Source organism: Python bivittatus, unplaced genomic scaffold (assembly GCF_059951505.1).
Source record: "Python bivittatus isolate LINGU-HERP-01145 unplaced genomic scaffold, Pbiv_v1 ctg000310_np1212, whole genome shotgun sequence".
Lineage (NCBI taxonomy): Eukaryota > Metazoa > Chordata > Lepidosauria > Squamata > Pythonidae > Python > Python bivittatus.
In genome coordinates, this window is record NW_028277054.1 from 6094230 (window position 1) to 6121821 (window position 27592).

The 27592-nt window shown below is 46.9% G+C and overlaps 2 long non-coding RNA genes across 3 annotated transcripts in view; one reads left to right on the top strand and one right to left on the bottom strand.

The window, feature by feature from the left end:
• Window positions 1–13512: 13512 nt before the first annotated feature.
• LOC148216115 (uncharacterized) overlaps window positions 13513–27592 on the bottom strand; it is a 30138-nt gene continuing 16058 nt past the window's right edge. The window contains exons 1-3 of one of the 2 annotated variants that reach the window (XR_015795987.1): window positions 19383–19806; window positions 14926–15029; window positions 13513–13774 (exon numbers count right to left, since the gene is read on the bottom strand). This is a non-coding gene — a long non-coding RNA (uncharacterized LOC148216115). Of the gene's footprint in view, window positions 13775–14925; window positions 15030–19382; window positions 19807–27592 lie in introns of those variants that run through there. The other variant, XR_015795986.1, reaches the window with a different exon arrangement.
• LOC112542463 (uncharacterized) lies at window positions 19850–24448 on the top strand. The gene is made up of 3 exons (XR_003086211.2): window positions 19850–20541; window positions 20934–21035; window positions 23992–24448. It is a non-coding gene; the product is annotated as an uncharacterized LOC112542463 (long non-coding RNA).

Below are 27592 nucleotides of genomic sequence, written 5' to 3' on the forward strand. Positions count from 1 at the left end.
ATCAACTACCCAGATCTATTTCAAGTCCCAGAGATTGGTGGGGGAAAAGCTTTAGGTGGTCAAAAGATGGTAGACCAACTACCCAGATCTATTTCATCACCGAACATTGTGTTTCTCTGCATCAGCAATCAAGCAAGCTCAATGCAACAAAAAAGGGGTCTCTACTCTTCCTCCTTCATACCATCAACCATGTATCTTCCCTTTGCAGCAGTCTGCAGGTTCTGTCTCCCAGGCTAAGCACAGCATGGACCTTATCAGAAGTGATTCCTGGAAAAGTCTTTCGCAGCTACTGCAAGAAATAAGTATCTTGAGCATCATCACTTACAAAGCGGAGCCCCAAGGACCGTGGCAGTGTGAAGGAAAAAAAACTGCCACCCCCATGTGAATTCAAGATGGGCAGGATCAAAGCTGGTTTGTTAAACAAGAATTGAAAGCTTAAAAGGCTAAAAAGCAAGAACAGGTGTATGAAAGACAATGGTATGAAATACCAGAGTAAAATGCTATTGAACAGCTATACCCAGGCAAGAAGGGGGTGGGGGGAAGCAAGCTGGGGGAAAATAATCAGAATTAGAAAACTATTGTGGGTAGTCCACCAAACATTTGAAAAGAATTATGGATTGAAAGTTTTTAAAGGGTGGTTTTTTGAGCCAAACTTTATCCTCTCTGCAGCTTGATCAATATCAGAGAAGTTTGCAGAAACTGGGTCATTTGTAGGCCCAGCAAGGAGAAGCAAGTGAGAGGTTTGGGTGGGGTACAAATTTACAACAATTTTGGGGGGACCAGCTTCAGGTCCCTGCTCTGTGCCCTTGGCATCATGGCACATCTTTGACTCTGGAAAGGCTCCTTTGCTTGTCAAAGGGGGGCCAGGCCCATGCTTTCTGGAACGTTCCAGAAGATGCCTGAGGACACAGCTGTGGTGCTGCTGCAAAAGGAAAAACAGCATCCATTTCCTCTTGGGGAGGGGTGGCTTCAAGTCGAGGGAGGGACAGCTCAGAGAAGCTAGGAGTGAGAGGCAGGTGAATTTCGGCCCAAGTCCCACAAGAGCAATTTTCCACCCCACACATCGTCTTCTCGGGAGTCCTTACCTGCAACCTCGGCGTCCTTAGAAGTTGTCCTGTTCTTTAGCCTCCGACAGACCCCTGGTGTGGGCTGCTCGCCTGCCTTGCTGGCCACAACCAACCACCGGTCAACACCGTTCTGAGGCAGGGAGAGACAGCAACAGCTTTTGCTTCTGGCCAACGCGCTACCAGCCAGCCTGCGAGGCAAAACCGAAAGTCATCGCCTGAATGTGGCCATTGTGTGCGACTGCTGCCCGCTGAAGGCCAGCGAGAGCAGAAAGAGGGCCAGAGGCAGAGTTTGGGCAACTGGCTTCACCTGAGCAGCTAGAAGCTAGCACTCATTCCACGTGGCATGTTGTCTTTTATTGTGGCTTAAGGCGCCGTGTGAACGGAGCTCCTTGTGTTCGCTTACGATGCAGGGTACGGCGCCAACCCAAGCAGTGGGTTAATTAAGTCACCGGGTGAAGAGGGTCGTGTGGACCCAGGCACCGACGAGGGGAATGCAGGGGAAATGAGCTGTCCTGCCAGCACTCCGAGGGACACAGAAAAGGGCTGGAGTCCAGGCCAGCCCCGCTCCTCAAATGCACAAGAAGGTTTCTGTGCCTGTCTGTCTCATTCGCGAGATCAGGCTGGTCTCTCGTGGCGGCAGCTGCTGCTGCTGCTGAGCAGAGCCAAAAGCTAGTTCAGTGATGTTGCAGAAGCAACACAGACACACAAAGAACTTCGCCCTGGTATGCGCAGGTTTCCCGAAAGGGCATCACACTGACCTCCTCCCTGCACGTTAGATCAACCTTGGCGTTCTCTGCAGCTCCCTTAGGCCTGCAAAGCGAATGCACCAACCTCTCTACCCCCCCTTCCAAGATGTGCCCCACATCTTTCTCCTCGTAGCAAACTGCCATCGATCCAAAATTGTGCTGGAGGCAACTGCGGTCCAGAGATACCCCCTTTCAGCCCCCGACACCAGCACCATGCAGAAATAGCAACCAGTTGCCCAGCAGGTATTCTTGGACAGGGCGAGTCTGTTCTGCCCAAGAGGTTATTCAGTCTCTGCTCCTTCAGAGCTGTTAGACACAGGGCAACATCCTTGTCGCCTCCCTGCCAGTCACACCCGATTTTGCACATAGCACGCACCAACATTGCCTGCGTCCCCATCCAGATATCTTTTCTTCATGCATTCACCTGGGCACTTACAGCACACAAAAGCCACCCTCTGCATTTATGTTCCACTCCATCCTCTTCACGAACAATACATTTCCTCCTCTCAGCAGCGTCCTGCTTTTAAAGAACCTGCCCTCCACACCGCCTGCGTGTACAAAACGGCTTATTTTATGGCACATGCAGGTGACATGACATACCCCCTTCTCCCTGCTTCTTGTGCCACCTGCCCCAGCATACGTGTTGAGCCCCCACCTGCCCTGCAAACATAACCCAGGGCTTACAGACTTCTCCTGGCATGTAAACACTGGGAGATGGGGGACGGGGGGAGACCATTTGCCCAATCTTTCTGTTTGCACATTCCCTTCTTTCCCCAATCCCGGTGGGTTTTTCCGAGGCGATGTGCCCATTTTTAGAGGGAGAAGGAAAAGACCCATCGTACGGCTGGAAGAGGGTGGTGAGCCCAGGGTGTCTGAGAATGGTAACCCCTCGAGTGGGTGTGGTCGCCGAGGTATGTCTCTGCATCCTATCAGAATTAAGCCTTTTTTGATGCCCGTGCAACGGTGTGCCCGTTGTCTTTGGGGTAAGGCGAGGTTTTTGGAGCAAGGGCTCAATCCCCAGGGAGAATGGGGGGGGGGGCACGATGTTCCATCAGGAAGGGGTGGGGTGGATGGATGGCAACCCTTAAGGAAACCCGTGGGGGAAGGTGCCAGGCATTCATCTCCTCTTCTGTGGAAAGGGGGGGGAAGCAGCACCCCTGAAATGCCCATGCCACTTTGAGAACAGTTGCCCCAGGTGGCAACTGTTGAAACTGCAGAGAAACACCACTTCTTCCCCTGCCCAGTTTCACTCCCATTTGCCCCCAAAGATGGCATTCTACAGCCATGGCAGCAACCCCCCCCCCTTTTCCTTTCTGGGGTCATTGTCCTGCCTCTTCCCCGTCACCGCCCCCACAGCGCTGGCTCCCCACCCCTCTGCTCAGGCTTCCCGGCTTCTGATCCATGCCTTGCGTGCCATCTGCCACCCCACCCGTGCCAGGACCCTTTGGACCCTCTGCAGACCCCTTCTGGCTGCTCCGGGCAAGCTCTTCCCCAAGCCCTTGTTCTCCGTCACCTGTTCCTTGCCCTCCCCGTCCCCTCCCTTCCCCTCCTTGCCTCCCCCACCTGGTCCTCTTGAGCCCCCTGCCAATTTCATCAGCTCGAGGGCTGTTGAACTCCTGCGCCCACGGAGGAAAGGTTAACCTGCTGGCGTCTTCTTCGCCATCCGCCTTCCTTGGTGGCCATTCTCTGTCCTTGGTGTTCGCTCGGCTGCGCGGATGAGTGTGCTGACGGATGCTCGCTTGCTCGCGCTCGCCCGCTCTCTCCCTGCCTCCCCATCACTCCCTTGCTCTGGCTGTACGCCTCTCTCTCTCTCTCCCTGGGCCACTGTCTATGCTGTAGCAACGCAATGCGGCTGTTGTCTGGAACGGAATGCAACTTTATCAGACTTGCAGGATCCAGACGGTAGGGAGGGCGGGGAGAAGGAGGGGAGGAGAGGGAGCGGCGGAGGGGCGGAGGGAGCGAGGGAGGAGGCTGGCTGGGAAAAATTCAAATAGCAGCCAAACCAGACAATGAGCAGCAGGTGAGGGTGCCAGGTGTGGTTTTGCCCACAAAACCTGCACTCTGTGCCCAGCAGACAAGGGCACCCAGACAGGGTGCCAGGGCCGAGAACCCCAGGTACCAGAAGGTGACCCCCCAAGCCCTGCCCCGTGCAAACCACGCCACGCCGCAGGGGCCAGATGTGCCATGCCGCCTGGGCACCTGCCACAGGTCAAGAGTGCCCTACTGCTGCCCAGGTGTGCCAGGGCCCCGGGATGGAAAATGCTTCACCTGCAATATCATGCCATCTCGGGGGGGGGCACACTGGAGCAGGAAGCAGGGCCAGGAGAGGGGCAGTGGAGCAGAGAAGGTGAAAAGAAGGTGAGGAAGAAGAAGAGGAAGGCTCTGTGGAGGATTGTACTGTAGGAGTGGAGCAGAGCCCTCATATTCAAGGGCAGTATACCTCAGAGTAGTAGACAGGAAGGACCAACGTAGTTAATTGTTGCCTTCTTGCCCCATTCCTGTGCTGCTGAAGTATCTGACCAGCCCACTGGAACCACAGACTTTTGTCCAAATCAAGGAAGGCCATTTTCTCACGTTTTTTAATACGTGTACAAAACACAAGGTTGCCACATTAAGTGCATACACACACACACACACGGAGTGCAGGAGCCCCACACCGATGTACACAACCTGGCACTGCTCGGAGACAACACAAAGAGCAATTATAGCCCACACAAAGCATCCGGTGTGGAAATGAAGCCACCCCTCCCCGCCCACAGAGCTGGCCGAAAAAAGTGCACTCTCTGTGCCAGTTGGGCATGCCTGACCCCCACGTCAGAGCTACCTAGCCCCACACATGTTCTTTGCAAGGTCTTTGTGCTCTTAACAAAGGCTACATCCCATAATATAGCTTCCACACCATCCCAGACAGCCACTCACGGCACAAACAAGGACAATTCGCATGGCAAAACAAAGACCCCTTCGCACTGTTCATAAAGGTTACAAAACCCATCGCCACCTCTTCTTCCAGCACCTTTGTGAGCTCACAATTGCACAAATTGCATCGGATAGTGACTCCACCCTCACCATTCACATGCAGCAGGAATTCATACCTTTTCACTCCGCAATGATTCATCTGGAAGGAGCATCACCCGCCCCACGTCCAGCTCTCAGAATGTGTATTAAGGGTCCAAATTCTCTCTCTCTCTCTCTCTTCACTCTAAGGGGAATACAACAAAACTCCATTCACCAAATCACCTCCAGACCTACTTTGCAGAATTGCCGGTCTGACAAAAATGTGGCTGGGAGGGAGAAGGGAGAAGGAGGGAGCAGACCCGGTGCGATGCGTGGATCCCCACAGCATGCTAAACCCTAGAGCTGTGTTAATTCAGCACCGTTCCTGCAATCCTATGCACGCAATGCCCAAACCTCTAAACCAGTCTGGCTTAGCAGAATCATCCAATTTGTACGAGACGTTAAAACAATGGATGGGTTCCAACAACCTGCTGAACCATAAACTACCCAACCACATTTTAGTCTCCCATAGCATGTTGCATAAATGCCGGCTGAGATCCTTGGCAGGATAAGCATGTAATAAGGCAACCTCTGGTACCCTTGGTGTTTTTCTCCTTGACCTAGTCCTATTTCGCACTACTTCTCCAACATTTTTGCTCAGCCTGCGTTCTTTTCCCCTCCACAAAAATTGTTCCATGAATATCTTTATCCATTCGTTCTGAGGTCAGGATGAATGACAAGTATGCCATTTATGCAGTGAAAGGCTTAACTTCTCCTTTTAGGTCTCATGCATTATATCCATGTTCTAATATCTGGCTAACCAAACAGGACATACATATGAATGTACCTGCCCATCCACAGAGAAAGCCAATACCTTTGTTCAGGAAAGAATGCATGAACTTTACAGTCATGATTTTGCAATGCACAATGGAAAGCTGAATTCTGCAATCATCATACACATTTACATAATTACTTTATAGCATTTCCTCAGCAGAATATGTAACTTTGCTTTTTTTTTTTTTTTTAAGGCTTCTGCTAATCACAAAACTGTGCAAGTCATTTTATTGGAATAACTTACTTGGCAAATGTGCAGGTTCTGAAATTAAAGAAACCTCTGGGAGGTTTCCTCCCAGAGGGTTGAAGGTTTGAAAGAAGTCTCTGGAATGCATAATCATCCTGCCTTTTCCTCTGACCAACAGATTAAAAGAGGGGTTTTTTTTGCTGCTTCTGAAACCAGCAGAACTTGTGACAGTGAGACAGACACATCTATTGGCACACCAGTGGAAGGGACTCCTCCAATTTTCTTAATGTTTGTGCCTATTTCTGACTTTTAGGCTGCCCTGCACATTTCCAAGAGAGAAAGCAGGAAAGCTATGGCTGTCATTCACTAGCCTAATTCCAAATGCAGAAGGGCAACTACAACAATTCCATACATACTGCATTGGTACCTGCTCAGTTGCTGTTGGGAATTCCTGAGGTTCCACCCAGCTGTTTGCAGCTGCAGGAAGTCACTTCTACTTACCCGGATGATGGCTGACACCCTGCTACCAAATGGACCATCTCGTCTTGTCTTTATGGCGATGCCTCAGGGAAAGCTAGGAGGCTGTATAGTTATCTCCTGATGGTGTTATTCTCAACCATACAACCTACTACCTCAACACGAGGCACGCAGTGGCTCTGGTAGGCGGAGGAGAGGAGGAAGAAAAGGATGGTTTCTCAGGTTTCATCGGGAGGAGTACTGCAGGGTTCCACCGCAGACTGAAGAAGACTGGGCATTAGTTAGAAGATCCGGCTGTAAGAGACTGGGAAGTTTTCATAGGGCCCTGATACATGACGGAGCTGTTTTCAGACAACATACTCAACCAGGCCAGTTGAAGTCTCAGCAACGACATGCCCACCTGATGATAACTTTGGTTACTGTTGGCTTCGGTTACGTCTTCTGTAGTTTAGCAGTGCAAAACCTGCCTGTTTGGCTAGTTTATAGCTCAGTGGATTGTGGAACTCAAAAAATGACCTAATTCAGTAATTAGGTTAAGTGTGTTGCGTGAACACACCTGGAGTGGTCAATTTTGCCCCAGGTTCAAGGAAACATGCTGCCTAATGAAGAATAAAACAGAGAGATTGGCTTCCAGCAAGAGAACCAGTGCCAAATTTTCAAGGATTTTTGAGTGAAAAGTAAAAACCACTCCTAGTTTTGGGGTTTTGATAACACACATGCAAACGTGTGGGTTTGAATGAGTATGTGTGTATGTGTATCTCTCTCTGTGTGCGCGCGCATGGGCATTTACACCTATACATACATACACAAGCACATCTATCTATCCATTCATCCTCTATCTATCTATCTGTCTGTCTGTCTGTCTATCTATCATCCATCCTCTATCTTATCTATCTAGATCTATAGATATCAAATATTTTCCATTATCACTACAGCCTTCCAGCCAGCCACAAAATATCAGAGAGGAAGGCTTTGTATTGTTTTAAATTTTTATATTGTTCACCACCCAGAGCTGTCATAGTGTTGGGTGGCCTATACATTTAATATTTCTTAATATTTATTCTGCATTAAAATAAATAAAATAAATTCTGTGAAGCCTTTATAAAATCAGTGCCTGTAGAACACAGCAAACATCTGGCATTTTGTATCCCTGCTCACATCTACCTGCCAGCAAAGAGTAACTGCAAGGATTAACATGGGTCCTACAGCACCTCTGGGCCCCACCCAAAGGTCTCCTCCCACTGACTGACTGGCAGAGCTGTGATTATTGCTGACTCAAGAAAGAAAGGAAGATTCCCTGCCAAGGCCACTCAGCGCCATTTGGAGTAAAGCAGCATAGAAACATCCGTAAGAAATAAAATCAATATAATGGGAATTCTGCAACCTTTAAAATTTATACCAATGGGGATAAGCAAGCATCACTTCTCTTTCTTTTCTTTACTATTCCTGTTATTGGTTTGAAAAAGTGATTCTAGACTTACTAATCATAGGAAGAGACATGGGACACCGCAGGGCACCCCCCCTACCAACCCTAAAAAACCAAAAAAGGCCGTTGCAAAGCAGCCCCTTTTAGCAGGCATCGCCCACCCTCAGAAGCGCATCTTTTCAGGCCTCTGATTATCATCTTTTTAAATGAAAGCTAAGATAGTCAGAAAGTTGAACCCGGTGCTCACGTTGCTCTTCTGTATTTCTCCATGAGCTTTCCGACGAAGGCTGGGAAGAAAAGGAAGAGATGGAAGTTGCCAGACTGTTCCCTTCTCAGTGGAGAGCTCAGCCCTCGTCAGGTTTTAGTGAAACTGATGGTTACGCTCCAACTCTAGAAAGCCGGTCCGGTGTAGCAGCATCTCAGGAGGTCTTGGCCAAGGTCGACACATACCCACAGACTCGAGCTTGTGTGAGGCAGTCGTACCGCAAGTTCGGATCTACGGGTTTATGGCAACCGGCAAAGCCACAGCAGGAGCTGGGTGGAAGACTGCTGGGGAAGGGAAGCATCACCCAGCTGGCGATGTATCTTGACACCTGCAGGTGCCAAGGAGATAACTACGCCACAGCGTAGAAGCAACAAAACCTGGAAGGCTGGGGAGGGAGGGGGAGAGGAAACATATAGGGATGGAGGAGATGAAAAACGAGAGGGAAGAAAGACAATGTTCAGGGAGCGCAATGGGCAGAAGGACTAAGCTCAGCCATTCTGCTGAAGCTAAGCCCATCCAGAAGAGGTCAGGGCCTGGCTGGGAGATGGTATGGCCCTTGTTCATGGCAAGTCTGAAAGGTAGTCTGGATCTTGGCTCAGGAGCTGCTGGGGGCAGATTCTCTACTGACCTGAACAAGGCCGTTTCAGCACAGAAGATTGACATTTGAGTTTCCTACTCATCCCATTTAAATCCCAAGACCCCAAGCTTTCATGTAATGATTTGGTTGGGAGTCAAGCTCTACTGTGGCTTCATTTTGGATAGATCTATGAGCTTTTGGATAGGTCTAGGACCTTCAGAGAGAGGTCTCTATGCCATGGAGATATGCCACGGAGCAACCTGTCTTCTTCTAAAGAAGAAAACCCATCCAGAGTTGTCAGGCCTTCCAACTAGGCTCCAGCGCCACTCTTTCTTCCCCCCAAATCTGCCTCTTCTCCTCTTCCTCTTCCTCCTGTTCCTATTAGCAACACTTGCTTTAGTACAAGCAGACCCCCTTCCTTTGGAAACTGCCTATATGCGGGTGTACAATTGCATATATATACATGGCATGTGTCAATGGCATGGGTGCAACTGCAGGTGGGGGTGGCATGTGCGTAACTGCAAATGTGCGTTGGCGCACAAATGCAGGTGTGGGTGGCATGTGTGCAACTGCAGGCATGCACGGCAAACCACCCCGATGCTGGGACCTTCCACTGAAATTTCCCACCAAAATTTCCCAAATTTTCAGCTGGTGCCCTGAGTATGCGTTGCACTGACAGTCATCATGATACACCCTGCCTGTTCATGCAGCTACTGCCCAGTAACTTCTCTAGGGCTTGTCAGCAGAGGAATATTTGCTAAATGCTGCAACAGATGGTTGACAATTGGTTCACATCGGCTGTTTTAATCAAATGGGCTGGGTTGCTTCTTAGAGCTTATTCTGCTGGCTTGTTAATGGGGTTGTAAGCTATACCGGGTAAAGGCCCAGGAAAAGATAGACCAGTGTTTCTCAAGCTTGGCAGCTTGAAGATGTGTGGACTTCAACTCCCAGAATTCCCCAGTCAGCCGCTGTTGAAGTCCACACATCTTCAAGTTGCCAAGCTTGAGAAACTCTGAGATTTTTGTGGGCTGTGGAGGAGGAATGCAAGCTGAAGGGTTAAAAATAAGCTTTTCAAGCAAAACGCACAAGAGGGCGCTCATGCGCCATCAGCATTTTGCTATGTGCAGGATATTGTAAGTTTAACCACGTAATGTAAAGAGAGGCACTTGCCGTGCTTTGAAACATCTCATGCAATACAAAGACAGTGGCTGGGTGATTGCTTAGTGCTGCTACGTTTAGTTTTAACATTTCTGTATGACCTACCCTGCACCAGTTCTCCCCATCTGCCACGGAGCGACCTGCCATCCATACCTTATTTTGGAAAGAGCCCAGGACTTTGTTCTAAAATGTCCACCTGAAAATATTTCCAGAAAATCCATCTGCACAGATCTGATTCCAGTGGCTTTCGGGGTTTTTTTGTTTGTTTTTTTTGCTTTTGCTGGGAAGGGGTGGACAGAGGATGACAGTGACAAAATTTAGGGATTTTTAATCCTCAAGAATAGACAGAATCTGCCTGCAGACCGAGAATGGGTATTTATCAGCTGATTCTGTCTCTTGCTAGCTGTATTGACATAGAAGCAGAGGTAGGATCATGAGCTGGAGATTTGGCTCAGAAGTACAATAAACGCTGCTCTTTGGGTTTAAAAAGCAAGACGCCATTTTACCGAAGGAAGACGTAGACTGAGAAGCCTTGGCCTGATGAAGGCCACTTGGCTGATAACTGATGGGAACTTCTTGATTTTTCTCTGTCCCAATCAAGGCTTCTTTTGTGTGTCAGGCTGCCCCACAAAGAAGCATCCTAAGCTTCAAAATAGGTTAGCAAAACACAATTGTTCTTTTCATGTGACAGGCAGTGCTAGATAAATAAACCATATTGGCCTAGCCTCTCACAAAGTACTAAGACAATGGCTGAATTTCCCATCTCACATTGAATCACAACCTAGCCCATCCCCATTTTAATGAGTTATTGGGCAAACCCACCACTGCGTAGGCAGGGAAGCGATGACTTAAGTTCAGTTTCCAAATCACAGGAAGTAATAATTCTACATTATTCTGCATTAGTCACACCCCCATCTCAAGTACTGTGTCCAGTTCTAGGCGCCACACCTTCAGGATTCAGACAAACTGAAACAAGCAATGGACCTCATCAGGGAACTAAAAACTATGTCCTACTTTTGACTTGCATTCCACCAGGTTTCTGTAGTCCTATAACAAGTGATTGGAAGAGCTGGGCATACATTACTTTGAGAAGAAAAGAATGAGGAAGAATGATAGCCCTCTTCAAATACCTGAAAGGGTGACATGCAGAAGAAAATCTAGATTTATTGCTTCTCATCCCAGAGTCCAAGATAAAGGAGAAATGGATTTAAGTTGCAGGAAAGGAGATTCCATGGAATGTTAAAAAAAGGTTCTTAACAATAAGAGCAGTTCAACAGTGGACACTAATTACCCAGAGAGGTGGTGGGTTCCTCTTCATTGGATGGATCCAGCTAGTAGTTGGTTGGGGAAGTTTTAATTTGGATTCCTGCCCCGAGCAAGGGACTGGTTTCAATGGCCCCCTTCCAATTCTAAGATTTTATGAAGCAGCACCTAAGAACCAGTGTTCCTGACAGAGGAACAGATCAGTCCTTCTGTTCTAGCTTTCATGACACAGAAGATAGCTTGTTTCCATGGGTGTCTATTACTGAGTGACTAAGGCACTTCAAGAGTTCCTCCATTGCTTGCTGTGGAGAAGAAAGGGCAGTTAAGAGTTATTGCTCTCTGTTAGATCAGAATCAGCGAGTGAAGAGGCTATGGGCATTTCCATGTAGGAACACTGGGTGCAGCTGCCCCCATGCTTTAGCACTGGTTTCAGCCACGATAATAAATAGATCCATCAGGGCAGAATATCATTTAATACCAACCCACTGCTCCTGTAGGGGCACAGGGAAGGACAACAGGGGGGAAGTGAGTTCTGCAGATAGACTTTCTGGGAATTTTGATTAGCTGAGCAAGGAAACAGGATACTGGACTACATAAACCTTGGGAATGATCTTTTGGAATTCCTCTTGATGTCCTTAAGCCAAAGGTTCCTATGTGGCTCACCAAGGACATCAGAGGCACTAACTACAAGGGGAAGCCATGAATCAGCTGAAATATGAAAATAACTCAACCCAGATTTACAAGGTGGGTGGGCCTTGAAAGCCAGCATATAAATATCATCTTCATTATTATGCCCTATAACAGGATACTTGCACTGATGATACTGATCACAATCATAAAGATGCTGAGGTGGGTGATATCTGGTGAAAAATACTGGTCTAAGACATTTGGATAGCAGAAGCCAAACATTCAACGCACCCCTGTGTCCTGATTAACACTGAGTACGATCCCTCCTACAAATTTTTTTGGGCAAAGCCCACTGAAATGACTGAGATGTTTCTGCTCAGAGCAGAAAGAGAGAAAAATGTTGGGTCTAGGGCAACGCACAACTCCCTGGTGTTATGAACATAAAACAAGCCTTGCTTGATATGGGCAAGCAGCCCAACTAGTTCAAGTGATTTTGGGAAATTCACAAGCATGGAGGTAAGGCCGTAGCCCTCCTTCACAAATCGATCCTCTCCAATAGCTGGTATTTATGGCACTCTGCCTATAATCTACCTGGCGATATAAAGCCATCAGGATAAGTAATTGTTGCTAGCTCAATCCTTCATGATTTGTTAGTCCCCTTTTAAAGCCATCTAGACTGATGGCCATCAGTTTCCTGTGCATCTTTGACACGCAACTTTGGAAATTGGAAAGATTAGGTGAGTCACTAATGGTCTTTTGTTAAATACAGAGCTGAAACTAGAGCTACTTTCCCCAAGGTGGTGCCCCCCAGATGTACTGGAGTTCAACTCGCATCCTTCCAAACCAGCCTGCCAAAAGGAGGTCAACTCCAACATCAAGAGGTCTTCAAATCTGAAAAGTTTGCTTTAGAATCAGCGCTTAGGAGTGACAGTTCTCAGATCATTTGCCTTCAGTAAATCTCCAAGAAAACTATGCCACTATATTCTCACAGAAAGGCTGGGAGTGATGGGAGTTGTAGTCTAACACATTTAAAAGGCATAGTTTGGGGAAGGCTAACCTAGATCCTGCCTTGGGGCCCAAAGCACCAGTAGAACCCTGGGAAGTTTTGCATTTCCAAGATGAAAGGGAAAATATTTAATGCTCTAGCCAGAAGCAGCAACCTATTTTCAATGCAAGAAAGTAACACACTGTCCACTATTATCACACTTGAGTGAAACTGCAGAGCTAGGCACATCTACTACACACATAGGTGTAGTTGTTAATGTAGTCATTGGATGGGACCAGGGAGACCCAGATTCATGTCTACTCTCAGCCATGAAAGCTTCCTGGGTGACTTTGAGTCAGTCACTCCCTTTCTCAGCCCACTAACTCACAGGATTGTTGTGGTAAGGAAAAATGGGACAAGTGAGTCCTATTCACACTGCCCTGAGCTCCTGAAGGAAAGGTGGGAGATACATCTAACAAAGAAAAGAAATATTTGTTCACCTTGGCATATCTGGAGCAGCCCTAATGGAGGCATTAAAGGCAAGGAATCTCAACTAAGTCAAGCAACCTCTTTGTGACCAAGGAGACATCCAGGGTAGAATTTTTGGCAGGGTGCAAGATCTGGGGAACAGTTCTCTGAAGAACAAGGAACTGAGTATTTGGGTCTGCATGATGCATTTGACTTAGTTACTGAGTTAACCTGTGTTCTAGGTTTGCGCAAATACTGAATCGTAAACTAGTCACACCACACAGAGCCACGCAGTATCTAAATCAACAGGAAAGGCTGAAGCTTAGTGTGTAAGCCACTAGGCCTCTAACAGACTTGGATAAAGATGCCAAAAGAACTGAAACACAGAGAAAAGTAATCTCATGGGCTTATTTCTTTGGGCACAGCCTGCTATGGGACTATGTTCAGCTAACCAGGTTCTTTGGGAATAGCCTGCAACATAACTAGGGTTGCAGATTGAACGGGCTCAGCTGTAGTTCCCCACCTGAAAAAAGGGAGTATTAGCCACAAAAGATGGGCAAATCCAATTGCAAAGTCAGAAAGTCTTTAAATATGCAAAATGTGAGGGGAACAATGGTTAAAGCTGTGAGAAAATCTTACCATCGAGCCATTTTTTGTCCTCCATGGGGCTCAGTGAGTAATGGGTATTCTGCTTCTCAGCCTATAACAACAAAAACAACAACGACACTAGGAGAGGAAGTTTTGAAAAGAAATTGCCCAACTGTATGATGATAAAGAAATCCCCAAGGTTAGTGCATTCCCAGTCTTGATACTATGCATCTGGAGTCTAGTCCAGGGTTCTTCAAACTTCTTCAGAACATGGGATCTGTTTTTTAAAAATGTAACACTAAATCCCAGAACCCCAGACCAAAAGGCAAAGCTTTAGTGATAGAAAATTAGCTGTGTTCAAGTGAAGTCTTCTTTTGCCCTTAGGAACGCAGTTTGAAGAAAACTCGGCCTAGTCAACCTGAGTCTTCACGGAGAACACAAAAAATGGTGTCACAATTCTTTAAATATTCCCACTTTCACAGGGCTTAGTTTTGTACAAAAGCAGAAGCAAAAGCATAAAGACCTAACACCATCTGGCTTTTCTTAATTCTATCCGTCTTCCTTGCACCTTACCCACCTTCCAATGCAGTCACGTTGCACAGGATTGTGGGATCCCCACTCACAACCTTGTCAGATAGCAGGCGACTGATCTTAAGACACCACCAAACTTTATAGGTGAGCAGGAATTGGAATTTGCATTTCTCACCCAAATCCAACACCCTAGCTGTTATAATTGCACTGGTCTTCAGGGCTGGTTGCAATTACTCAATGTGTGTTTGTACGGGGGGTGAGAATGGTGTGTGGACTGAGACAATTAAGAGATTCTGCACACGGTCAATGACACCATCCTCCAAAAAGCAAACAGTGGAAATGAGAGATGCTGAGTTTGTTATGGGGTTTGGAGAGTCAGTCCTGAAAACTTGCTGATACTCTGCTTAATGGGAGTCATCCATGAATATGTGAAGTTTAGGATTTGGGATGTCTTGGTCTTGACAGCAAGCTCCATCCTGATGATTCTTCTGAGGCAGAAGTCCAAGAGATATAGACCTCCATTTGTGGCATACTTAGGAACACACTCTAGCAGGTTCCTGCACTAAGTGGGGTGAGTGGCCTCACAGGACTACACAGAAATCTGGGCAAAAAGGAACTCTCTTTTTGTGGGGAGGTGCCCATGAGAACATCACAATTTAAGGGCAACTTAGAGTTGTCTGAAGTATGGAATATTCTTTTGAACCATAGAGGAAGAAGTATAGATGAATTTACCTGGAAGCAAAAATGTGCAGCTCCTTTTTGAAGGCATTTCACCACTTCTACTCACGCTGTGGAAATTCATGATGGATGTGGACGTTTCTTCTCAGGCCAAATCTCTGAGGAATTTCAAGAGAAGGCAAGGGAATTTTTAAAAGATTAACTCATTATCTAAATGTATGAGTCTCTGAGCAAGTCTCTATTCTCCTTTGATATATATAGCATTTTTGTGATGTGGGGGAATGATTCCTCAGCAGAATATGGGTGGACGAAATTATCTCAGAACTCCAGTAGCCCAAGAGGCAACTCCATGTGGAGGTACCATATGAGGTGACTCAGTATAACTAGACCCCTCTTAGGAAATCTTTATGGATTTTCACTGCTGCCACTCCTTAAAATGGATCTTATTGTACACTCTGAAATATGGATCCAGAGAAGCATCACTTTTTGCAGTGATACCTCTGCCCCACAATTTCAGCACTGCCCTTGCTCTCCCATAACAGCCAAGAATTCTTCTACCTAGGAGTTGGAATTGACTCTTAGCAAACCACAAAGACAGGCCTTTTCCAGAATGATCTGTCCCTTTCAGGTCTTCCAAGAGTGTACCCATCACTGCTGTAACCAACTCCATCCACTTTGCTGATGATAGTCTTTTTCTCTTTCCTTCTGCTTTTCTCAGCATTGTGGACTTAAAAAACCTGGGTCTTCACATAATGTGCCCAAAATAGGGTAATTTGAAGAATCATAAAGGCTTTCAGATCATAAATGCAGAAAGGACTGAAGTGAGATCAATGAGCAGACAGTTGTGTACTTGCACATTATTAACCTGCTTTGTTAAAGACGTGATGACTGCATTCACACGTTAAACTTGGTTAGTTTAACCGTGGTTTGTAATGGCTTAGCATGTGGCACAAATCCAGCACATTTGGTCAAGTTTATGACTCAATTATTGTGCTAACCCAGAAAACAGCTTAGTTCAATAACCACATGATTTTTTGCAAAGGAAAAGCAAAGATAGGAATGAGAGAAATAAGAGCGAGACATACCTTTCCTTCTCTCTGCCTCCCTACTTCCACCTTTCAATGGTGAAGATTTTAACAGAGAGTCAAGATGGGGTAGTAAAGCTATAGATTGGGAAAGGGGTCCTCCTCTGAGCTGGGCTGCACTGGGGGAGGCAGGGAACCAAAATAGTAGAATGGCTATTCTCTGGGCACCGTGTGCTCAACCACTGGAGCCACCAACCCTGGCAAGGTGGGAGAAGAAGGCAGACAGCCGTAATGGTGGCCTGGAGGGTGAGATGCAGTGTGGTGCAAGGAGCAAAAGACTGAGGGAGACAATGGCAAGGAGACAGGGACGTGCAAGCAGAGGAATACTGAGATCTGGGCACTGTGCCACCTCCCTGCCTCCCTCCCTCAGGCGCTGCTGCATCACCAGCGAGTCCGGGGATGAAGAGGAGAATGCAATATGGATGCAGGCTGGCTGGAAAGAAAGGGGGCCTCTCTGCAGGGTTGGGGGGGGGGGGCAAGGAGAATCTGGGTGAGCTCAACAGCATCAGAGAGTAATGAAGGAATGAGAAGGTTAGCCAGATCTGGGAAAAGGAGGGTGAAATCGCCAAGGAAGCAGAAGTGGCATATGGGAGTAGAAGGGAGAGACAAGGAGAAGGCATCTTGGCACCACTTACACATTTCAAAACTGTAGACAGTAGGAACGTAGGGGAAAGAGACAATAGCCCACCTCTCTTCCACACCCTATACCATTGTGGGTGGGCAATTCCCCAGGGTTGTCTGGATCATTTTCTTCCCACTTCAGCACATAGGCTGGCACAGCCGGGCACATTACCATGGTTACCTGCTGCCATTGTCTGGCCTTTGGGTCAGTGCCCGTCTCCCATTCCCCCCCCCCCCCCGCGCGACTTCCCTTCTTTTCCTGTCTCGCTCTCTCGCTCTGGCCTCTAATGAATTCACATCACGCTGTATTGCGGTATGCTGTGCCAACTTGCCCGCCAGCAGGCTGGCCCCCAGAGTGCCAGCCAGCCAGCCAGCCAACCCTCTGCCCCCACCTGCCTGCCTGCCAGCCCTTCTCTGTTGGCCAACCTGGCCTCAAAATGCTGGGGATGAGCAGCAGGGGAGCGATCCTCCTTGCCTATATTGTTATCTGCCAGAGCCTGTGCCAACTCTTAAGTGCCAAGCTTGCCTCCTTCAAGGCCCCCAGACCCTGTCTTCCTATTTTTTTGATTCCAACATTTATTCAGACAACCTTCCAATTCTGCACCCCCCTCCCCCATAAATTGCCAGCTGCCACCAGGGTACCAGTCTGCTGTTCCGACCTTCTCACCCATCCACACAAAGCAACCTGACTTCTTCGGTGCCAGCCAAAATTCACCCCCCTCCCTGCCCGACTAGCCTGAATCCAGAATGCAATTTAGATCGGGTGGTATTTGCCAAACCTGCTCCCGAGGTCCGAACACAGTGTGTTGCCCCCTCAGCCAATGTCTGCATCTTCTCCAGAACAGCCTTAGCTGCAAAGGGCACCTCCTTAGGGAGTAGACGCGACTTCTCTTAACAAGACGGGAAACAGGAAGGTGCCAGCAGTGGGGAACACTACAGCTCTTTATATGCCGTGACTTTTAAGTGGCTTTCTAAGCAGGTTTGGCGGGAGAGAGGGTATAAAGAAGTACAATAGCCTGTGCAACCCTCCTACTTACAACCCCACCCCTGTGATGGGCCCTTTGGAGCCACCTTGCACCCATGTTCCCATTTCACATATGGCCCAAACTTGGTTTCACCTTTCTTGAAGCACAGACTTGCTGGAACTAGAAGCCCTGAAGCACGTGGGTTCCTCCCCCCCACCCAGTAAGTCCTTGGGATTACTTTGTTCTTTTGCCACTTGTGGGGGGGGGGAGGGCACCCCCCTTGCCCCCAGCTGGCACCTGAAGCCTGCCCTGTAATCTGTGCCCATCCTCGTGGCAAGTCCCAAGGGTGTTGTCTAATGCAACTCGGCCACCGTGGACCCTTCTGAGATCTCCACCTGACCTGGCTGCCCACCCCCCCGTCCCCCCGCATTCCCCATTTCTTCTCCCATCGCTGTCTCCCTCACCCTTTAATGAAAGTGAAACGGCAGTCTGGCTGCCAAGGGAACCTGGGTCGCTAGGCAACGACCGCCTAGGCCTTGGCATCATGCCAACTCACCCTCTCTTTGCTGATCCATTGCCCACAGCACCCGCCAGCTCCAGCACGGCTTCCATCAATGCTGCAAGTCTTTCTCCTGCTCAGGCCTGACCCACGGCAGCGGCTCCCTTCCCTTCCCTTCCCTTCCCTGCAGCCCTCTCTCTTCTTCTCCCCACCTGATCTGCCAGGGTCAGTCCTCTCCTCCCACCCCCACCCCTCCTTTCCCCCTCCAGATCACTCCTGTGCTTTTGCCCTGGCAGAAAATCAATAATAATAATAATAATAATAATAATAATAATAATAATAATGCAAAACAATTCAGCTTTCCGAAGGAAATGCAGCGACACGGAAAAAGCCGTCCGAACGGAGCCACGGGCTTGACTCTTCGCTAGCCCACTGGCGCAGTTTGCTGCTCAGCCCAACCTGCCAAGCCAGATCGGATTCCCTGGGAAACGGAGGGCTCCAGGCACCCCCTGCTGCTGCTTCTCTGCGGTGATCGTCCAGCCTGGAGGCTGATGGGGGAATTCCTGAAAGGCCTTTAGTCCTCTTACACAACCGCACTGCGGCCAAAGAATTTTACAATTCTGTCGGGGGGGGGGGGAGAGAATTTAGGCTTATATTCAGGCGCATATATTCCCCAGAATCCCAGCTTTGGGTAGGATCAGCCCAAGGAGGCAAGGGGGTTTTGCAAGCTGCTGGTATGGCTAGCCGCGTCTTGAAGGAGCCCCAGAAGGGGTGTGGGTCCAACAGCCATGTGCCAAAATTAGCTGGGTGTGCACTAGATGAGCCACCAAGGGCTAAAGATGCTACTTTGGGGGTGGGGGAAAGGGCCTCCCCATAGGGTTAACTCTGAAGCCCAACATGCCTTGGCACTGCTAGACAGAGGGAGGATTGGGGGACAGGGCTTGGAGACGCTGTCCGCCATTATGCAGACTTTGTCACAACTTGGCTCTCGGCTACCTTCCTCTGTTGTCTCCCCGTTGCTGGTGGGCTACCCAACAGAGCAAGGGGCAAAATGGCCTCTCAGCTCCACTGCGCAAAGATAAATGGGGGAACGCCAGCTTGGGTTCCCTTGCTTTTTTGTTCGGGGACCCCCGGACTCCCACCCGAGCTCCACTGTTATTCCCATCCTGGCCTCCTCTCATTCCCACAGTACCCCCAAACCCATCACCCTACCTGGTGACGCCGCTAAGTCTTAGTCTGCGGCACCACAGCTGAACCCAAGATAAAAACTTTTTTTTCTTTCCTTTTCGAAAATTGGCACAAAAAAGTGAGAGAGACAAGCCTTTTAGTGTCGCGCCTCACCCTGCTCAGGATGGGTAGGTCTTCAAGGATGCCATCTTCGGGGCTCAAGCGGGGAGATGCCCAGGGTGGTGGGGAAGGAGGAACGAAAGTGAGAGGCTGCAGGCGAGAAAGCAAGAAAGAAAATGGAGGGGGTCAAGCTGGCACAGAGGGCGAGAGGGACGACAGGTTGGGAGTCCTGCCAGGGTGTGCCAAGCGGGGCCGAGCTCTTGCTTGAGGCTTGGGGCAGGGGAGGGGAGGGAGACAAAAGAGGGAATGGGGCATAATGGCAGGCGAAAGTTGGAAAGGAGGTGGGCACTTTGCTGGGAATGGGTGAATGCTCAGTGCCAGCGAAGGAGGGAAGAGAAAGAAGGAGAAGCAGAGAGGGCGGGAGAGAGCAAAGGAGAGAGGGACGCTGGGAAAAAAAGGAAAAAAAAAAAGAGAGAGAGCTCTGGGCCATGATCCAATAGCCGTGGTTAACTCTCTCCTCCCACCCAACCCGGCTCGGCTGAGCTAAACGGGAGTTTCCCTGCACCAGAGTAGGAATTACAGCTCTGGCCTGGGGTAGCTGAGATTGGACCGGTCTCTCTAGCCTGTTTCCTTGATCCCCAGCCCCAGCGGACCAGGGCTGCCCGTTGGGGCGACGTCTCTGGTCCAGATGACGAGAGAACGTCCCAACAGCCCATCTTCTCATATCAAGAGGGGTTTGACTAGCTCCAGCAAAGACCTCCCGGGTTCTTTTGAGAGTGGAGGTCCACCCTTCAAACCCCCCCCCCCCAATATTTTCATAGAGAACCAACTTTCATTTCCCCTTTTAGAGATCTCCTTCACTGGCTCTCTTCCTCTCTCCTGTTTCTCTCCGAGTGTCTCCAGCTACCTTCCTGGTGGAGCCCAGCTATGATTTTAACGCCACTTGCTGGTGCCGAAGTGCCCAGCGGCAGCCATTTTAGATCTCTTCCCTTCTCTCTCGCCATCCCAAGGCTATTCAGAGCTTTCCCCTTTCTGCACCCCAGCATTTTTCTTGAACACCGGAGAAAGGGAAACAAGACTGAAACGTGGTTTTACGAGCGATGGCACGACCAGCTCCAGGATTTTAGGAAGTCTTTTCCCGCTCCTAAAAGGCTCTTGGATTTAAGAGAGGAATTCCCATGCATCCAAACTGCCCTGATGGATCCAACCAAAGGTCCGTAGAACTGAATATCCGTTTGCTAATGGTGCTCTCTAGGTCTGATGGGAAGACACCCGCCCAGGTAGCCACCGCGGCTACGAGCCACACAGATTCCTCTTCCTCAACCAATATGACAAATCCTCTTTGAAGCCATCTCATCACCTCATCCTGGCGGAAACCATCTGCATACTTTAATTATGAACTGTATGCAGAGCTGATATATTATTATTAGTAGTAGTAGCAGCACTAGTAGGGGTAGTAGTGTTATTAAAAAAAGGCTTCCTGAATCCCTTGCCAAAGAAACGTACTGACTTGGTTGGCACGAGAGGAGGAAATGCATTTCTCTCTCCCCTTTTTCTACCCCATGTACCATTTTCTAAACCTCTTGCTTTTCCAATATTCTGCAGAAAGAAGGAAGCATGGCACCTTTTGAATAACGCCTAAATGCTGCTGAAAGAGACCATGCTAAGAAGCTGGTGCTGAGCATCATTTAATACCGCCTACTTCAGGTCAGATTATAACCCCAGCTTTGAGTCACAAACCTCTGAATGTTACCAGTATTTTACATAGGCCAGTATTTTACGTATCTGCCTTGAAGCAGGGAGATAAGCAGAAGGAGACAGGAAAAAACAAAATTCAGAGTCTCCTCAGATGGAATTGTCCCTCTTCCCTCTGGACCTTCTCCCATTAACCCCCCCCCCCCAACTTGCTCATTTTGGATATTATTTGGATTGTGTGATATTGTTTGGTAACAATTGGGTGTTACTTGTGAGATGTCTTGCAAGAATCTCTCTGCTGAAAGTGAAAGATAGGACTGAAATAATTATTTAAGGCATATATAGCTGTCTCAGACGTACTTCTCTAGTGTTCCCTAACCTCATAACATCCCCAAAGAAGTCACTTGTGGTTATTCCTCTGGTTGTAACCGACACAGGAAATGGCAACTCACAGTTTGAGTTGGTGGCAGAATCAATCAGTTTTTCCAAATGTAGAACTCTCCAGTGAGTTGGACTACAATTTCCATCATTATTCCCAGCATGAAAGCTACAGTTACATAAAAGCCTCACCAAACTATGTCCTACCCTTCCAAATATTACTTCTCACAAGACCATTTATTTATTTATTTATTTATCCCCCCCCACCTTGAAATATTCCAAAGGGACTTCAGGCACCTCCAACCTCTCCCTCTCCTCCATTAAAGTCTTCCAGGCTAATTTTAAAGTTCCTTCTCCAGTGGGAGATCTTCAGCTCGGTGCTGACAAAGAAAAGCTACTTGCGAGCCAGCATGGTCACTGCAGGTTAAATCTATGCCATATTGTAATTTAGCTTTCTGGTTGCTAAGCATCTGGGGGCAAGAGGCCATCTTCCAGGCTATGTCCATCACAGTGCAGGTGGTGTAGAGCTGAACATAAGCACTTCTCCAAGGCTATCCGTGCCATGGCGTAGATGGTTTGGGAATCTGCTGTGTCCCATTACTCAGCTGAGTTGCAGAGTCCATGCTGCAGAATGACACAGTTGTAATGCTTGCCTTTCCTTGGGACTAAATACATCCCATATCACTGCATTTTATGGTCTAATACAGTGTTTCTCAACCTTGACAACTTTAAGATGTGAGGACTTCAACTCCCAGAATTCCCCAGCCAGCATGGCTGACTGGAGAATTCTAGGAACTGAAGTCCACACATCTTAAATTTGCCAAGGTTGAGAAACACTGGTCTAATAGCTCCTGACCCTTCTTTCCAACACACGTCCCAGTGCACAAGAGGAAGAAAAGGACACGTACAAGCCCTTAACTTCCCACTTGAGAAAAGTACCTGCCCGTTCTGATTAAACATCCAGTTTTAACCAGTTTGGAGAGGCACGTCCTCTGCTCTTAGGTTGATGGGGGAAACTTGAATAGATGGAGTGAGTCTAGTCCAATTTTGGGAAAAGGAGGAAATCGGAAGCAGCAAATACAAGCAGATTGATCCTGCACAAATCTTTAAAACCCTCTGGTGAGGAGCTGGGGATCTTTGGAAACCTTCTATCCATGTACACAATAGCCCACATCACACTATGCCATCTTTTCCATAGACATAAAGCTCAACTGCTGAAAGAATTATTATTTTGCCAAGTCTTAAGGAGGAGTTATTTTATGCCTTCATTCACTTTCTGCCTGAACATGCCTAGGCTTCACCATTTCCTTTTGAAACTCATAGGACCCATATTCCGCTGACAGACGCCATGCTTTGTGTGCAAAACAGTCCAAGTTTAGTTTCTGGTATCTCCTTGTTATAAAAGGGTTGCAGGTGACAAAATAGATGTGTTCTGGACAGCCATCTAATAGCTAATAGTTGCCATGTTTTCACCTGGAATCCCTGTATTGAGCAGGGTTTGCACTTGATGATCCAGTGACCTCTTCTACCTCTAGGGCAGCATTACACATACAACTAACCAGGTCAGTTACAAACCTGGTGTCACAAAATAACTTGGTTAGTTTTAATCCTGGTTAAGCTTTGGGTGGTTTCACTGGCTTGTGTGAATCCAGGCCATTTGGCTAGTTGAGTTAGTTTTAGGCACAGTCTATAGAGTCAGGAACCCAAAGTGGGTTAATTTCTAGAATGAATTAACTGACATAGAAGATTGATTACTTCAGTAATCAGATTAAGTGCACTGGATGAACAGAGCCAGCCATTCTAGGACTGGGAAGAATATCAGAGTCACTGCCAATCTTATTAGATAATTCCAGGTTAGGTGGTATCATTTGGTATTACAGTAGGCAGTTTTATAAGTCCATAATCCATTTGCATGTATTATAGTACACACATAGGAGAGGCTCAGAGCTTAGTCAACTATCAGTTGAATTTAAAATGTTCTGGCACCACCAAGTGATTCCGTGGACCTGGTGGTTGCCACATTTTCAGTATCTGAAGTATAATATGAACACGGGAGAAAACAAGAGAGAGAGAGAGGAAGTGCCGCGTGGTTCTATGGAAACCTATCTGCAGTGGCCTCTGGCACTTCCTTGTGCAGCTGAAATACACACACAGTCTTCTGGATTTGCCTAAAAGTTTATACCAACTGAGAGAAGCAGCCCATTTCACACTGAAAGCATGTGTCTCTACTATGGAGTGGAACTAGTTTAAGAGGCCCTGCTTTTTAGTAGAGGACTAAGTGGGGTGAGCTGCAGGCAGGTATCATCTGGTAGGGACTTATCAACCATCTCACTGAACCACAGCTCCCAGAATCCTTGCTCTGGAAGCCATACACCTGTTGTGTAGGTCACCTCACCTACCATGGGGTAACTTTGGTGGTCAGCAGCTGTGGAATATCACCGGCGGGGAATTGTCCACGGAAAGAGAAGAGAAGGTAGCGTATGTATCGTCCAAAAGGAAGTGGGAGAAACAGGGCTTTTCTGTTCTAGGGTGATTGGGCTCCCAACTTTAAGCATAATGTGGGTAACCTATTTTTCCTCTAATCCCACAGAACATGGGTTACCAGGATCTACATGAAGTCATAAAGGACCTATTCTCCAAGAAGAAACTGAAGAGATCAGCAAACACAGCCAGTTCCAGAACAGGAATCTTAACGTCACACCCATTAGCTGGTGCCATCAGTGCATGCTCATCTATCTGAACCCCAAAATAGTTTTTAAAAAATGGCAAGAAAAGCAATATAGATAAGGTCCTCCAGATATACAATCATCTGTATAAATCTACCACATTCACCAGCATCCAGTACAAGGCCTTGATGGCATATGCAATGACAGAAATTATGTAATTTGAGGGATGACATCATGACACCTTTGACACAAACCACATCATTTTTGTCATTTGTGTGATGACATCATGATCCATGTGACGTTGCTCCCTCCCCCCATGCCTGTATCACATTTTTGTCCAAGTAACTGAAATAAACCAAATTTTGATAAAAATCTGCCTCCCTCCCTGATCTCAGATGAAAAAGGTGTTTTTCCAACTCAGGGGAAAAGAACATATACTGACTATGCATTTTTATTGAGAAAAATAACAGTTCCCTAATTTCTAAGCTATTTAAATCTTTGATGCGGATATCTGAATTTTTTTTGGGGGGGGGGTCTAGTTTTATATCTTAAAGGTGCCAGTAAGCTACTGGGAACCCAGCACTCCTCACTTTTGAATAAATGTGATTGTTAGCCATGGAAGGACAGCTGGACATACATAGAAGGCTAGATGCTAAACAGACAGAGGACAGGGAAGAAAAAACAATTTGATAATGGAGCCAGCAAGTCTCATTTAGTCACAGTCACCACCTGATGAAGAGTTCTGGAGAACTTGAAATTTTTCTCGCTATTTTGTGACAGTTTGGAAGCCTAATAAAGATATTGCCCCATTTATTTGAAAGTAACACCTTGCCAAAGCAGCTAAGCTGGGGGTTGTGAACTGACTATTATTAATGTGTGCGAACAAGGAACAGGGACAGGAGCAGGTGAGAATGAGGTTACAGTACTTGTACAGTACATTAGCCTATAATCATTTACATTTATTCTGAATCCAAATTTTGGAGGCTTGGTTCTGACAAAGAGGGACACCAGGGGTGTCTGGAGGATGTGGTCAAAAAAATCAAGAACGCAACCACAATGGTGTGATCAACACTCCACCTGTTTTTTATGTGCATCACTGGTCCACCCCGTTGTGGTCACCATGTCGGCTTTTGTGATCACACCTGCAGACACCCCTGGATGACACACTCTTATCTATTGTAAACTAACTTCCTGAAACACACAAGCCCTAGGAACCTCAGATTTAGATGTAGGCCTTGTCCTATACAGTATGGAAAACTTCAAACTGTGATGAATGTTAAGAATGCACATGGATAGTGGAGAAATCCACTAGTTCTAGTCTCCAACAGCATTCATAACAGTCAGTCACTTTTCTTCCCTTTGTTCACAGGTAACAGCTATTTACTTAGCATCACGGAGTTTCCTTGAATTTGCCTCAGCGATGACAAAGGCAACACTCCTATTTAGGAAGGCTAAGAAAAAAAACAGCTAAGGGTCCACTGGGAACTGCCAATACAGCCTAATTTTGTGGAGGCTGGCTCACTGTCTGTTTTCTGAAAACTCGGGTGCAAGGGAAACACGGTTATTTCCTGCCCAAAACAAAGACCTCCGTATTCCATAGCAGGATTCTTACTCTCCCAGGAACTCACTGGGAGTCTGTGAACAAAATCCTGGAGGTCTGTGAACCTGGATCAGAAAAAGATTACAACTTTGTTTTCATTAACATTTAACTGAAATTTAGCTTTTCATTCAATAATGAATGTAGGCAACAAAGTAATTTATGGCCTCTGGACTCCAAAAATCTTTGTTAACTTCAATAAATCTCACCATCTAAAATGATTAAGATTAAAAAAAAAAAAAAACCAGGACATACTTAGTTACATGAAGTACCTTTTCCTCTGAAAGTGTGTAATTGATATGGTCAACAGTTTGCATTTCAAAGGTTTTTTTGTACCTAAATATCCATACAACCCATTAATATTTTGATGACTGTGTTTGAGTATAATTGGTTTCCTTTGCAATACAATCTATGCTTTTTAAAAAATGTTATGCAATGAAATGCATTTTTCTGAGAAGGGGTCTGTAGATTTCACCAAACCTTCAAAGAGGCCTGGCACAAAAAGGTTAAGAACCCCTGTTCTATGGGTTTATTCTAGAAATCAAATTTGACTTGGGTGTAACATGCTCCATATACATCAAGTCAAGTCCTTGTTAAGCCAATCTCGGAGAAAAGAAGGCAAGTACATGTGGGAATTGAGATACGCTGCCAACCATACACTGTTTTGCTCAAGGCATCCGATGCAGTGAAAACTGAGTTTTGCCAAAGCATGTAAGAGCGATGCATCTTGGTCCTGTCCAAGCTTACATGATTCTGAAAACACTGTGACCCCAATGTCTCAACCACTCAAATTGCTACTGGCTTAGCTTTTTAGATCTCCCTTGAGCCCAGAGATTTCCACTTTTCTTATTCCAGTTGGAAAAGCAGTTACCAGCTGTGTTCTACACCACTTAAAAAATAAAAAAAATAAAATTAAGAGAGCACACTGCACAATGTTTGTTGTTGTGGCTTTTTGTGTATAAATTAGCCACTTCTGATCAAAAGATACAGCTTTTACTGAGACTCCAAACATTAAGCAAAGGCAAAGTGCTGAATATTTAGACCATCTGCTATATGGTTATTCTACTTCAGAATAAACAGGCAATGATGTCTACCATTTGAAATCTGTAGCAGGACAAGATGGAAATTTTCACGCATGCACATAACAAGGATTGCAAAGGGAAAGAACTGATCTAATGACAATTGATGGGGGAAAATGATCCTGCACTAAAATCCTTCATTTTACTGCTATTCACAAGCAAATGGGCCGGGTGGAGATCTCACACTAAGTTGAATGATCACCAGTTCCACAAACCCAACTTCATTAACTTTCTTCTCTCTTCCCCTTGCAGCAACTCTTTGCCTACTTGGGCCAATGAAGTCATTGAGAAGAAGAAGAAAAGCCCATGTATTACTCATAGATATTGATAACATCATAGCAGTAATCCCATGTTAATGTTAAGCAATCATGGTTCATTGGCTTCATAGGCAACCAGGATGGGGGTGGAATTGTGTGGTTCCATGTACAAGTTGTACTTGCAAACAATATCTTGCATGACCTGCCTGCATTGTAAATACATTAAGAGTCTGTATGCAGTAGACTACATATTCCCACTCCAAGTTTCTTTTTTTCCCGACTTTTTTAATTGTGTGAGAACCTGCCCCCAAACTTCACTGTGCTCCGTGGATTTTTTTAAAGACTGGAAACATTTTTTTTAAAAAATAATTGCACTTTAACACGTTTAAAGACAATACTGTCTTTCAAATGTTGCAGAGATTGTGGGTGTTTCCAGATTTTTGGGGGAGGGAGGGGTCTTGTGGGAGGGTTCTTAGCATTCTTAGTCTTTGTTCTTCTCCAATAGGCTGGACAAATGCCAGTTCAGCATCCAACCTCAGGAGAATTAGCTCTTCTTTGGTGCGAGCATCTAATTATGTTCAGACACTGCAAC